The sequence below is a fragment of the Topomyia yanbarensis genome, chromosome 1, assembly GCF_030247195.1.
Source record: "Topomyia yanbarensis strain Yona2022 chromosome 1, ASM3024719v1, whole genome shotgun sequence".
Classification (NCBI taxonomy): Eukaryota; Metazoa; Arthropoda; class Insecta; order Diptera; family Culicidae; genus Topomyia; species Topomyia yanbarensis.
Window position 1 is genome coordinate 155,754,658 of NC_080670.1, and position 12,407 is coordinate 155,767,064.

Sequence of the window (12,407 nt, forward strand, 5' to 3'; positions counted from 1 at the left end):
ATTATTATAAATGCTTCCCAATAAGATGTTTGTACATAACTGATCTGATTAACAATATACAATTTGCGCTATACGAAAATTGTGATGCTGGAACCGCTTTTCATTGTACCCCACGTTAAATGCAGTACCAGGGATACATGATGGTATATTCGATATAAATTTGTTTGGATGATTCAAACCCTATTTAAATGTATATCAGAATATTGAGTTAGAAACCGTACTAGAAACCGCAAATAGTTTGTTTACGAAATTTATTCCTTCTGGCCGTATATCCAAATCAAACTGTTTGAAAGCGAAAAAACCTGTTAAATTTAGTATTTGGCCACTTCTTTTTAATTACCGACTGTGTCGAACCCAATTAATTCGCACATCTTTCTTTCAAATCATACAAAATAGATGGATAAGTAATGCCAGGGACATAACCGAAGTGAAGTAGAATACACTTAGGCTGTTAATTCGAATGCTGCGATTTTTACTATCTTCGGTATGGTTGCTTTAAATTTTCGGTATTTCTGGAGGATATCACGAACATTGGAATGGAAAATATTCAAACAAGCATAGCGTGAGGGGTTTATTGCTAGGAATATGTTGCATTTTCGCAATACATACTCTTGCATTACAATAACTTAAATCACTGGCGATGCTTTTGTGCAAATGGAATCGTGGTCCTACCTCGAAAATTTCAATCGTGCGTATTGTGCGCCTGAGACACATGCGTGGCAAATTTTAGGTTTGTTACCCACTGCCACTCGGTTATTTTCGAGTGGGTAGTACTATACTACCCACATTACCCACCAGCCCTGATTATTTGATATTTCATTGCACATAAGAGCGACCGAAAATAAAAGTCACAAAGACAGAAAATGCTTTGTAACACCCGTTTCAAATATATTAGAATATAAAACTCGGTAATAAATTTCAAGCGTAAAAATCGGACAGAGATCTTTCAGCATTAGAATCGCTTAAAAAAGTTTTCACCAGTAGAAATCGGCATGGTTGAACCTCCAGTAGAAATCGGCATGGTTGAACCTCCAGAACCTGTTAAAAATAAAAAAGTCATCCGTAGGAGCATCCGCATATCATGATGTTCAAGATTAAAAGTCGGCTAAATAAAACTATTTTGTAACGATCGGATATGTTTTTCCGGTTTTTTTTATCCGACACTTATAAAGGAGTGCTTTAGTCCGATTCTTATACTTGAAGTTCATATCCGGTTTTTATATTCTACTATATTTGAAGCGGGTTTTACTAAGCATGTTCTGTCCTTGCAGCCTTTTTATTCGGTCGCTCATACGTATAGTGGAATCAGGAATCAGAATATATTGGCTCAAATGGCACGTTCCCCGTACATAGTCGGGGATTTGTGCCTTGCCGTGTGTTTTCATCATTTCCTGAGCGGAAGGAAAGGACAAGGAGTTGTTGGGAAGTAGACTTGGAAGGGTGGGAAAAATAACAGCACAAAACAAAAAATAAACAACAGGTAAGTTAAACTCACAAGTAGTTCAACTTGCCTGCGAATAAGCCTAAAGCTCTTTACCACATTGGATAAGAAACTTTAGTATGTCTCTGAGTTTCAGTCGACCAAACATGGTTTCGTCTATATAAGGACGGCTGAAGACTCGTAATCGCAATTGCGCTAGCGCTGGGCAGTTGCATATCAGATGATATGAGGTTCCGTAGTCGGATTCACAAAGATCACATGAAAAAGACTCAGCGCGCTGAATAGTTGCCATGTGATAATTGAGTTTGCAGTGGCCGGTTAAAGCCCTGGTCAGCATGCCGCAGTGGAGCTTCGAAAAATGTAAGAGATTTTTCGAAACCACTGGGCATGGTTGTTCTAGAAACGCCTTTGTTTGGCGACACGTTTGTAGATTTCTCCAATAATTGCGGTGCTCGGACGAAGCCCAGGACCGTATTTTTTCCCTTATCCAACTTGTCGAAATTGGCAGCGCGGGCTCAGGACCAACGAAGTCAATCGCTGAACCTGCCCTGGCCAATTCGTCAGCCCATTCATTTCCAGTAATACCGCAATGTCCGGGCACCCAGACAAGGTAGATAGTGTTGACAATGCTTAGTTCTTCGATTTGGGTTCGGCACGCGATCACTAGCTTGGACCGGGATTTGTCTGAGCTAAGGGCCTTGATTGCAGCCTGACTATCGGAGCAGAAGTTTATAACTCTGCCGGACAAACTCAGTTGAAGGGCCGATTGCACCCCGCACATAATCGCAAAGATTTCTGCTTGGAATACAGTACAGTATCTACTTAGTGAGTGAGATTGTTCCAGTCTCATTTCACGACAGTAGACACCAGCACCAGCACGTCCCTCCATCAGAGAACCGTCAGTGTAACAAACCACTTGCGTTTGTTGTTGTCTTTCCATAAAGCCAGACAACCACTCCTCTCGAGAGGGAATCTTAACATGGAATGTCCTGTAAGGAAAACTACAAGTGAGTGTAATATCGCTGGGAGCAAGAATATCTTCACCCCATGTAACCATTTGTGACCACAATCGTGTATGACTGGTAGCAAGATCAACATGATTACTGTTCCAAAGCCCAGTAACCTGCAGTCTGTATGCACATGATAGTGCTTCTTGTTTTAAGTGTATGTGTAATGGTTTGATATTTAGAAGTGCCTCAAGAGCAGCAGTCGGAGTCGTGGTGAAAGCACCAGTCAACGCCATGAGCGCCATTCTTTGCAGATGGTTTAGCTTTGACTGGACTGTCACCACCTCTCCCCTCTGCCACCACACAAGGCATCCGTATGACAGTATTGGACGTACAATTGTCGTGTAAATCCAATAGATGTATTTAGGTTTGAGACCCCAGGTCTTTCCAAAAGTTCGTCTGCACTGCCCGAAGGCCATGCACGCTTTCTTGACTCTGAACTCAATGTGAGCAGACCAATTCAGTTTGGAATCCAATATGACTCCAACGTATTTGACTTGATCTGCACACAGCAGCTCAGAATCAAAGAACTGCAAGGGACGAACCCCGGTTGTTATTCGCTTCTTCGTGAAAAGAACCATTGAAGTTTTGCTTGGGTTAACTGATAGTTTAACTTGTCGACACCACTGTTCGACAGCTCTTAATGGCTGTTGCATCAAGTCAAAGATTGTTCCGATGCAAAATCCAGTAATTAGTATTTGGTAATCGTCAGCAAACCCGTAGGTTGGAAATCCAAGCTCATTGAGTTTCTTCAACAAGCCGTCAGCTACTAAGTTCCATAACAAAGGTGACAGAACGCCGCCCTGAGGACAACCGCAAATACTCAACTTCCGTATCTCAGCCTGTCGCAGTGACGAGCAAAGTATGCGGTTACTAAGCATTGCGTTTATCCAACCTGAGATACATGCAGGTATCCCATGACCGCGCGTCGCTTCCAGAATATACTGGAAGGACACATTGTCAAAAGCACCCTCAATATCTAGGAATACACCCAAGCTAGATTGCTTGAGCGAGAAGGCTTTCTCAATGTTGTAAACAACATCGTGAAGCAGAGTGATCGTGGATTTCCCACACTGATATGCATGTTGCATTTTGTGCAGTGGATATTCAACTAAACTAACGTTCCTGATGTGATGATCGATTATCCGTTCCAAAGCTTTCAGAAAAAAAGAACTTAAGCTGATAGGCCTAAAACTCTTGGCTTCTTCATAGCTTGAGCGCCCCCCTTTGGGAATAAATCTAACAGTTATTTCTCGCCATGCTTTCGGGATATACCCGGTAGCAAGACTGGAAAGCAAAATCTTTTTCAAGACATGTTTAAGAATATCAAATCCCTTTTGCAGTAGCACGGGAAGTATTCCATCTTTTCCGGGTGATTTGTATGGAGCAAAGCTGTCAACTGCCCACTTGACCGATTCAGTGGAAACCAATGTGCGTGCTAACGCCCACGAGTCCGAATCACCAGAATGAGATCTGTGAACATTGATCAACTCCGGATCGATACAACCTGGAAAGTGTGTGTCGAAGAGACAATTAAGAACATCTTTTTCGTCTGTCACATAAACACCATCTCTGGTTTTCAAGGAGTTCATCTGAAAATCATTCGATTTGGAGAGAATTTTATTTAATCTGCTAGCCTCGTTCAGACTAGAGACATTAGTGCATAGGCTTTGCCAGCCAGCCCGTTCTGCAGATCTAAGACATTTCTTATATGCACTACGAGCTGACCTGAAAGCCCTGGAGTCATCACGCTGACGCCGGTTCCAAGCTCTTCTCATAACTTTCTTCATTCTATCAAGCTCAGCCCTCCACCAAGGGGTTCCCCTAGTCAATTTAACAGTACGAAGTGGACAAGCTTCTTCGTAGGATGCTAATATGAATGAGTTTGTCGTATCCACGACGTCATCTAAGTCGTCTAATTGACTAATTGTTGGAAAATATCCATGAAATTTAGTCGCCAAGTTTTCCAAAAAGAGGTCCCAGTTTGTAGATTTAGGATTACGATATGTCACCACATTGAAGGTGACATCAAAATGCTCGAAAAATATATATTTATGATCGGATAGAGACGGTTCAGTTTCATTTGGAACCTGCCAATTTCCCAGTTCATGCAAAATTCTATCAGAGCAAAGTGTTATGTCTAACACCTCCTCCCTCCCAGACCTCGCAAAAGTTGGTCGGTTTCCCACATTCAGAATATGGAGATTTGTACTACTTATGTACTCCATCAGTTCAGAGCCTCTCAGATTGATGTCTGAGCTGCCCCAAATGATGTGATGAGCATTCGCATCACTGCCGATAATGAGCGGAAGCCCATTTCTGCTACAATATGATACAACGCTTTTGAAATCATCAGAAGGAGATGATTCGTTATGCGGTAGGTATGCTGAACAATATATATATTTTTTGTCTACGTTTCCGACAGTCAATGTAACTGTGACAACACAGATATCGCGAGTTGTGAGCTCCGATATGAGACACGCGTCAATAGCCTTATTTGCAAGAATGCAAGCACGAGGCATTTCACGTGGGTTAGTCATGCCTGTCTTGTTGTAAGCAATGAAGGCAGTGTTAAGTAACTTTCCAAAATAGAAGTTTCCTTTATGGAAATACGGTTCTTGAACCAATGCTATGGAAGCTTTACCTTCCTGCATGAGTCGAGATAAATTCATAGTTGCTGTACGTTTATGTTGGAGATTGACTTGTGCTATTCTAACCATTGTTGATTAGAGAACTGTACATTTCATCTCCAACACAAATTGCACAACAACTAGAGGACACCAAGCGAGTTGGGATGTTAACGCATTTAGCGAGCCATATCAGGTTTAAATGGGACATGATCATTTGATTCCCACGATTTGCGAAGAAAATAATGGTCCACTGTGTCAGAGATTCGCATAACACAGCAAGGGCAAAACCCAAAATGCTCCGTGCGCGACTGGCACATTTTAGACCCTCCAATCATTAAGTCCTCGGCACGGAACTACACCTTGACTTAGGGTCTCCTACTTTCAGTCGCCTCCTACGACATGGCAGCAGGACTCCAGTGGCTCAATTCTAGGCCGGATACCACACGGCCTCTGGGCAGGTTCATCTGTACACATCGAAATTTGATAATCGAGACTCAACAAAACTTCACCGAACTACCATCAGCCGAGAGTCTCTGCAAACCCCCAGCCAACAAAAATTCGGCAAAATTAAGTGGATCATCGGTGTAAAAAAAAATCGGTGTGTAGAGTGAACGTTCCGCTGCGTAATGCAGCGTACTGGGGAGTTCGCCCGACTCTTCCCAGGCTCCGTTCGCCATTGAGAATGTTTTAAACCCCCTCAACAATTTTACCCATAGCACGGGTCGCATGACACTATGGAATTGGGGTTCCCTGTTTGGTAGATTTTTACCACTGAAACAGGTAGTCCGTAGTGTAATTCTTAGCCGGTTGAAACAACCACTACCGACACTACATGGCTTATCTAGGCTGTTCGGTGAAAGAAGCTGACATTGAAGAACAGCTTCCATATTTAGATGGGCGAACAGCCGCAGAAGGAAGGAAGGAAGGAAGGATAACGGGAGGAGAGGGATTTGGGCTAAGCGCTTATTTAAAGGCGGCACTGGCTCGCCTTGTCAGGGCTACTTTAGGGCATGTGGTATTTAGGCCTAGGACGTATAGGGCCCACTACCTCGTCCTACCACACCCGCAGTCAGCTCCCGCTGCTGGTTCGGGTCGCGAATCACAACTAGTTGCTATCGCGATTAAGCATTATCCACCACCTATGACCCGCCCGGTTGCTTGCAGCTCAGCTTCCCACGTAGCGTTCCTCCACCACCACGGGGCCCGGGGCTTATAAAGGAGTGCTTTAGTCCGATTCTTATACTTGAAGTTCATATCCGGTTTTTATATTCTACTATATTTGAAGCGGGTTTTACTAAGCATGTTCTGTCCTTGCAGCCTTTTTATTCGGTCGCTCATACGTATAGTGGGATCAAAATGTATTTGTCTACTCGGAAAAAAATTGTTCTCAAAATATCGTAAATAAAGTGCCATGAATTCTGGAACAACCACGTTTTTACGTTACGGAAACAGGACCATGAAAAAAGTCATGTGTTTTATAATTAGGGTTACTGTGCCCTAATTCATCTTCGTACCTCTATTCATCCCATCCATTTGAACACATTAGTTAGAGTAGTGTCTGCTATCTCAATTCAACGCATTAGCTTAAATGGTAGGATGAATAAGGGAGCGTTGTACTCGAATTTTCGCTTCGCTCAATATTTAAAGCATGGTATGTACAATTAAAGTAAATTAAGGATCAAATCTGATAACGAATACTTGTTAGACTCACTGTAAGTTGAACTCATTCCATTGTTAAAAGCCCGTACTTATAATTGAGCGTTTGATTTTTCGAGCCGCGAAATTTTTTTTCGTGAGTTGTCCTACTGGAGCTGTAGTGCTAGGTTCTCGGAAGGATTCATACACTACAATAGCAGACGAGACAGGCAATATCGCCCACTAAAACACTGCTCAAGGGGTTACATATATTTTTATTTTTCAAAAAATCGAAATTTTTTAATACTTTATCTAAAATCTTTACAACTCCTATAGAATATTTTCTCAAATTTTTATAGAGATGCCAGCCATAGATCGATTGTTACGGCGCTCCCAAGCGCACTTCTTTTACCAAGAGCAGCGGTAACTTGAAATTTTAAACTCGATTATCTCGAAAGTTCTTTTTCCAAAAATGGTTTTTTCTTGATCACGATTGCCGAAAAACCACTCAACCGGGTTTCTTCTTTTTCAAATGATCGTAACTAATTTTATGCATAAATTTTATGCATGAAAATTTGTTTTGTAGATGAGAACAATTTTTGGAGCCCAAAACAGCGATTTTTTAGGAAAAACGTTCCCGAATGCACGGAAAAATTATTATTTATTCAACTAATCGTTAAGGTACATGGAATACTCATATACTAATGGTATTTTCTGAGTTTTGTGATTTTAGTTGATCTATTGGTCTTTAATCGTGATCACCGCAAACCTCTTAAATAAAAAAAGGTTTCGGGGAAAAAGCCATAACTCTGCCAATTATCAATATACTTTTATAAACTTATGCCTGTTTATTTCACTGAAAAATGCACTACCAACATACTATAAGTTTGATGTAATGAAATCATTGGTTTATGCCTTTACGTAAATTCAAACTTTCTTCACATTTTTCGCACAAAAAGGTATGTAACCACTTAAGGCCAATTGCAGCGGGCCGTGATTCTGAATGTGATATTCATTGTACGATTCAGATATGTGCGAATCTATGGACTTCACGATCGCGTGTATCATCGCGAAGGACTCGAGCATTTGTACGTTAACGTGCTCGATCGCGTCTGAATTTATATGTTGCGTGTGCTAACGTGTATAAGTTCTATTTTATAATCGTGCACCTTTAGCATTTTCGCGCGGGGGCCGTGAATCTAGTAATTAATTTTTCGTGTATGGTTCAGATTCAAGAAGAAAGTGGGTTCTTCTATATCACTAGAGTTTCCAGTTATGTCGCCAGTGTTGTCTAGTGGATATGAGCTTTATTTTTGGATTGGTCCAACTGAATGTATGGGTCTAAGTTGCTAGGGCAGATCACGGATCACATTCTGACAGGGTACTCCCTGTTACCCCATATCACTGGAGTTCCCGGTCATGTCGCCATGAAACATGTTGTTCAGTGAATATGAGAGCTTTCTTTTTTAATTGGTCCCATGGACCTAGACTGCTGGTACCGGGAATAGAGACTTCCGGTAGTGACCAATTTATGATCGGTTTGTAGGTTCACGCTTCACGGAGTTTGTAGGTTTCTCGCTCGAGAACGTGTTTGAAAATTTATAAGTGCTGTGACGTTCACCTTATCACCGTGCTGTTACCATGTTTGCACAGGTAGGTTGCGTGGATGATCGCGAAGGGTTCAAGCATTTGTATTTTAAAGTATTTGTCGCATGTATGTGACTTTGCGTGTATAAATTCGATTTTGTAACCGTATGCCCGTTCCCATTTTCGCGTGTATTCTTGAATGATCGCGCGCGGACCGTGAATCTGACGCTTATTTTTTAGTGTATGGTACAGTTGCTAGAAGAGTCAGTTTCCCCATATCACAAGAGTTCCCGATCATGTCGCGGGACCGTGAATCTGACGCTTAATTTTTAGTATATGGTACAGATGCTAGAAGAGTCAGTTTCCCCATATCGCTAGAGTTCCCGGTCATGTCGCCATGGCCGTGTTGTCCAGTCAATATGAGCGTAATTTTTTTTTATTGGTCCAACTAAAGGCATGAGGCTAGGCGGCTAGAACTGAGGGTAGAGACTTCCGGACGTGACCTATTCATAATCGCGCAAGCGGTGGGCTAACGCTTGAGATCCCATTTGTAAGTTTACACGTGCTACAACGTTCGCTTAATTACCGGGGTGTTTGAATGTTGGTGAGATTGCGGGCGTAAGTATATGTGGGTAATTGCAATTGCATGTTCGTGTTTATGACCAGGTATCGCGAAGAGTACGAGCGTTTGTTGTCGTTTGTTTGGAATGGGACAGATTGTGAGCGTATATGAGAGAATACGCGATTAATTGGGTTAGTAAGTATTAATATGAATCTAATTAAAGATATATTAATAAATAAAAGGAAACATAACATGCCGAATAAAGAAAAAAAGATGCAAAGAGATTGATTAAATCGTATCTTATTCATAAATTTTATAAATCGTTTCTTATTTTATCCAATCCGAACTTCCTGAATGAATAGATTCGAAGGCACAAATTTAAAACCAGAAAAAGTGGCCAACGAATCCGATGAAGTATTACCAAATACTCTATCATTTACGCCAGTTCTGCATTCATTTCCTGACCCAGCTATCACAAATACTCAGACGAATACATAGACAGATAGACATACCACTAGCACACAACAATTGTTCACTAGTACTAAAACAACAATTACTACAAAATCGACCACTAATATTCTTTTACTTTTACATTTCTTTAATTAGCCTGTGTACGATGACGAAGTCGACCAATAAATCGACACTCAATGACCCCCACAGCGCGCCGTGTCCACCAGCACTGCGATAAAACTGCGGAACAATGTTTGCAAACATGGCTCACAGCAAAAGTCAATCCACGGCGACCTACCAGTTGGCTACGCTAGCGCGCACAGGCTAATGGTTGATCGTTAGTTAGGGCTGGCGCAGAGTATGAAAAATCATAAAACATCCCTCTATCGAGGCGTAATGCAATAGCCATCTTAAGGCAATTGTCTGTCAGAGGTTCTTTAGCGCTGATGCACGAAATATGTTTGATGACGTTTGCGATACCGTCAAATCCATCCACCTAGGAGAGGGATCTACGCCATGTGGTCCTTATTATGCTCAAAAACATTAGCCCAGTAGAATCATTCGCTTCGCGGAACAACATGAAATACGTCGTCTAATAACATTAAATACAACATCCCAGCTTATATAGACGATAATATTGAATACACTACGGAAAATCTTGCGCAGACGCTACTAAAGAAAACCCCATCTGTTATCATTAAGACCGGTTCACAGTCGTCGTATGCTACACACAACTTCTATCTAGATTTCAGCACTTTACAACTTAAAAAACTCGAGGGTCAGGGACATAACCGCGAGTTGACGTAGGACTATTTTCTAACATCGCTGTTGTATTATCTCTAGATAAGTCCCATTTAGCACTTTTCGTGAAAAACAATTTTTAAAATTTGAGAATGAATAAGTTGAACTTTATAAATGTTAGAAACATTTCAATGCTTGCATCTTTTCGATAGTAGTCTCTCGATGTATGCGAAGACCGATTGACTATGTTGAGAGTTTTTATTTAAAATGTAAACAAAAGACGCGCGCATACGCGTCATATGTGTGTAATGATTAAAAAAGATATGCCAAAATAAATAAGGTGACAAAAATATCGCGGGTCAAACCAACAACAAGTTAGCAGCAACCGCCGAATATCGCACAGAAATCCGTTGTAATTTGGGGGGACTTGAAATTTTTATTTAAATCACTATAGAACTAATGACGCCACTGTATGCAACAGTATGTAGCTTCTATTTCGGTTGAATCTAAAACCAAAAATATCAAGCATAACTTCCAAAAAATCAGCTTCAGTTGTCGGTTAACCTTGGCGATCAGCACTGTTGTTCTGGCAATTATGCGTCGCACTGCGGACTGGCGTAAATATAATCCTCCGTAACGTCGAACCCGGCTGCTCATTCCGCGTGACCTTCTTTTGACGTGCTTGTCACTGACTGAAAGAGCAACGTCTTCATTTTTAGACACGTGATGTCTATGTTTTGAAAATAGGAAAATATTTACGTGCAGACTTTACAAGCCTGTTAGTGGGATCTGGATAAACATGGCGTCAGTAACAAAAAATAAAAAATAAATAAAAAATACCAGAGAGACTCTCGCTTGATTTATCTTCTACTAAAATAATATCTGGGGTAAATAATTGTTTAGTTTTATGGATAAATCGATTTCTCGCAGTGCTCGTTATTGTTATAAAGCTGTTTCATTGATAATAAATCGAATACAAAAATTCGGTTTATTTAAAGAAGCATTATCTCCATCAAATAGCATTCGACTAAATTAAACAAACTCAGACACATTTTTTCACGCCTCCGATTACTGCTCGGCCGGACCGAAGACGGCGATTTTTTGCTACATGCTCTTTCGATCGTTCCTTAAATCTTTCCGTTTTTCTCCTATCGGGAAAACGTCCATCGAGTTTGCGATGGGGTGGAAAAATGGTAAACCACTACCAAGAAATGGAGGCCCGGCAGTGGGCGGTGTCAGTGTTCTCGTTGTTTTAAAAATAGCATTCAAGAGCATTGGATGAAATCAAAATATTTCTGCTTTTAGAATACATCAACGGAATACCACATCACACACGGACTGATGGACGGACAGAAGGTGCTGCGTCGTTCCATTTTGTGGATAGATACGCGAGCCAGGACAAAACGTTTGACAGACTGTCTTCGCTTGTTTTCAACATTGTCTCTGAAAAGAAAATGCAGTTACAGAAATATGTCTTTATGAAATGTTTAATGTGAACAAAAAAGGTAAAACCAACAGAAATCCATACATGAGAACAATAGATTGTCAAAGAAAATAATGAATTTTTGAAAACTTAATCGGCCCACCCCTATCACTGTATGGAGAGAATGTAAACCGAAGACGATGTTTTAAATTAGGCTGTGCACGCTGATGAAGTCGACGTAAGTTTGACTTTTACTGTGAGCCGTGTTTACCAACACTACCATTTAGCTGTGAAGCAATGGTGGTAAACACGGCTCACAGTAAAAGTCAAATTTATGTCGACTTTGTCAGCGTGCACAGCCTAATATAAATAAACGTGGAGAGAAACAGTAAATTTTGCTGCACCGTCACCAAATTATTTTGTCTGTTAGTTCTGGCAACCAGGTATTTTGTTTAAACAGCGAGTGACTTGTAGTTTTATTGAATGCTTCACAATTTTCTTTTTCGAAATATTTCGCAAAATACTCAATTATGCAACTCGGAAACGCATTGATCTACGTTACTGAACCTGTCAAATATGTTTTTCGTTGCGCTAGAGAGGATACATAGAGAAAGCAGTTGGTGAGTAATAACAATATTGCTGCACAGTTGGCTACTTTGCTGATGCTATTCAAAATTAATATTTATGACGAATGTCACGATATTAAGAGAAAACTAGTCGATAAGTTTATAATTTTCATATTTTGCATCTGCCAGCTATATAAAATGAGGAACTACAGAGTTGATCAATGGTTTTGTAAACTTTTAATGTGTTTAAATTTACTCGTATTTTATTTGCATCATAGAAGTTATTTAGTATGTAGGTATATAAAGTTTACACTCTTCGTATGTAAACATAATTACATACATCTTTTTATCGCAATCTCAATACT

The 12,407-nt window shown here is 40.6% G+C and overlaps 1 protein-coding gene across 6 annotated transcripts in view; it reads right to left on the reverse strand.

Moving 5' to 3' along the window:
• Positions 1 to 12,407, reverse strand: part of LOC131678665 (calcium/calmodulin-dependent protein kinase type II alpha chain) — a 115,668-nt gene that overhangs the window by 26,653 nt on the left and 76,608 nt on the right. The window lies entirely within an intron of this gene.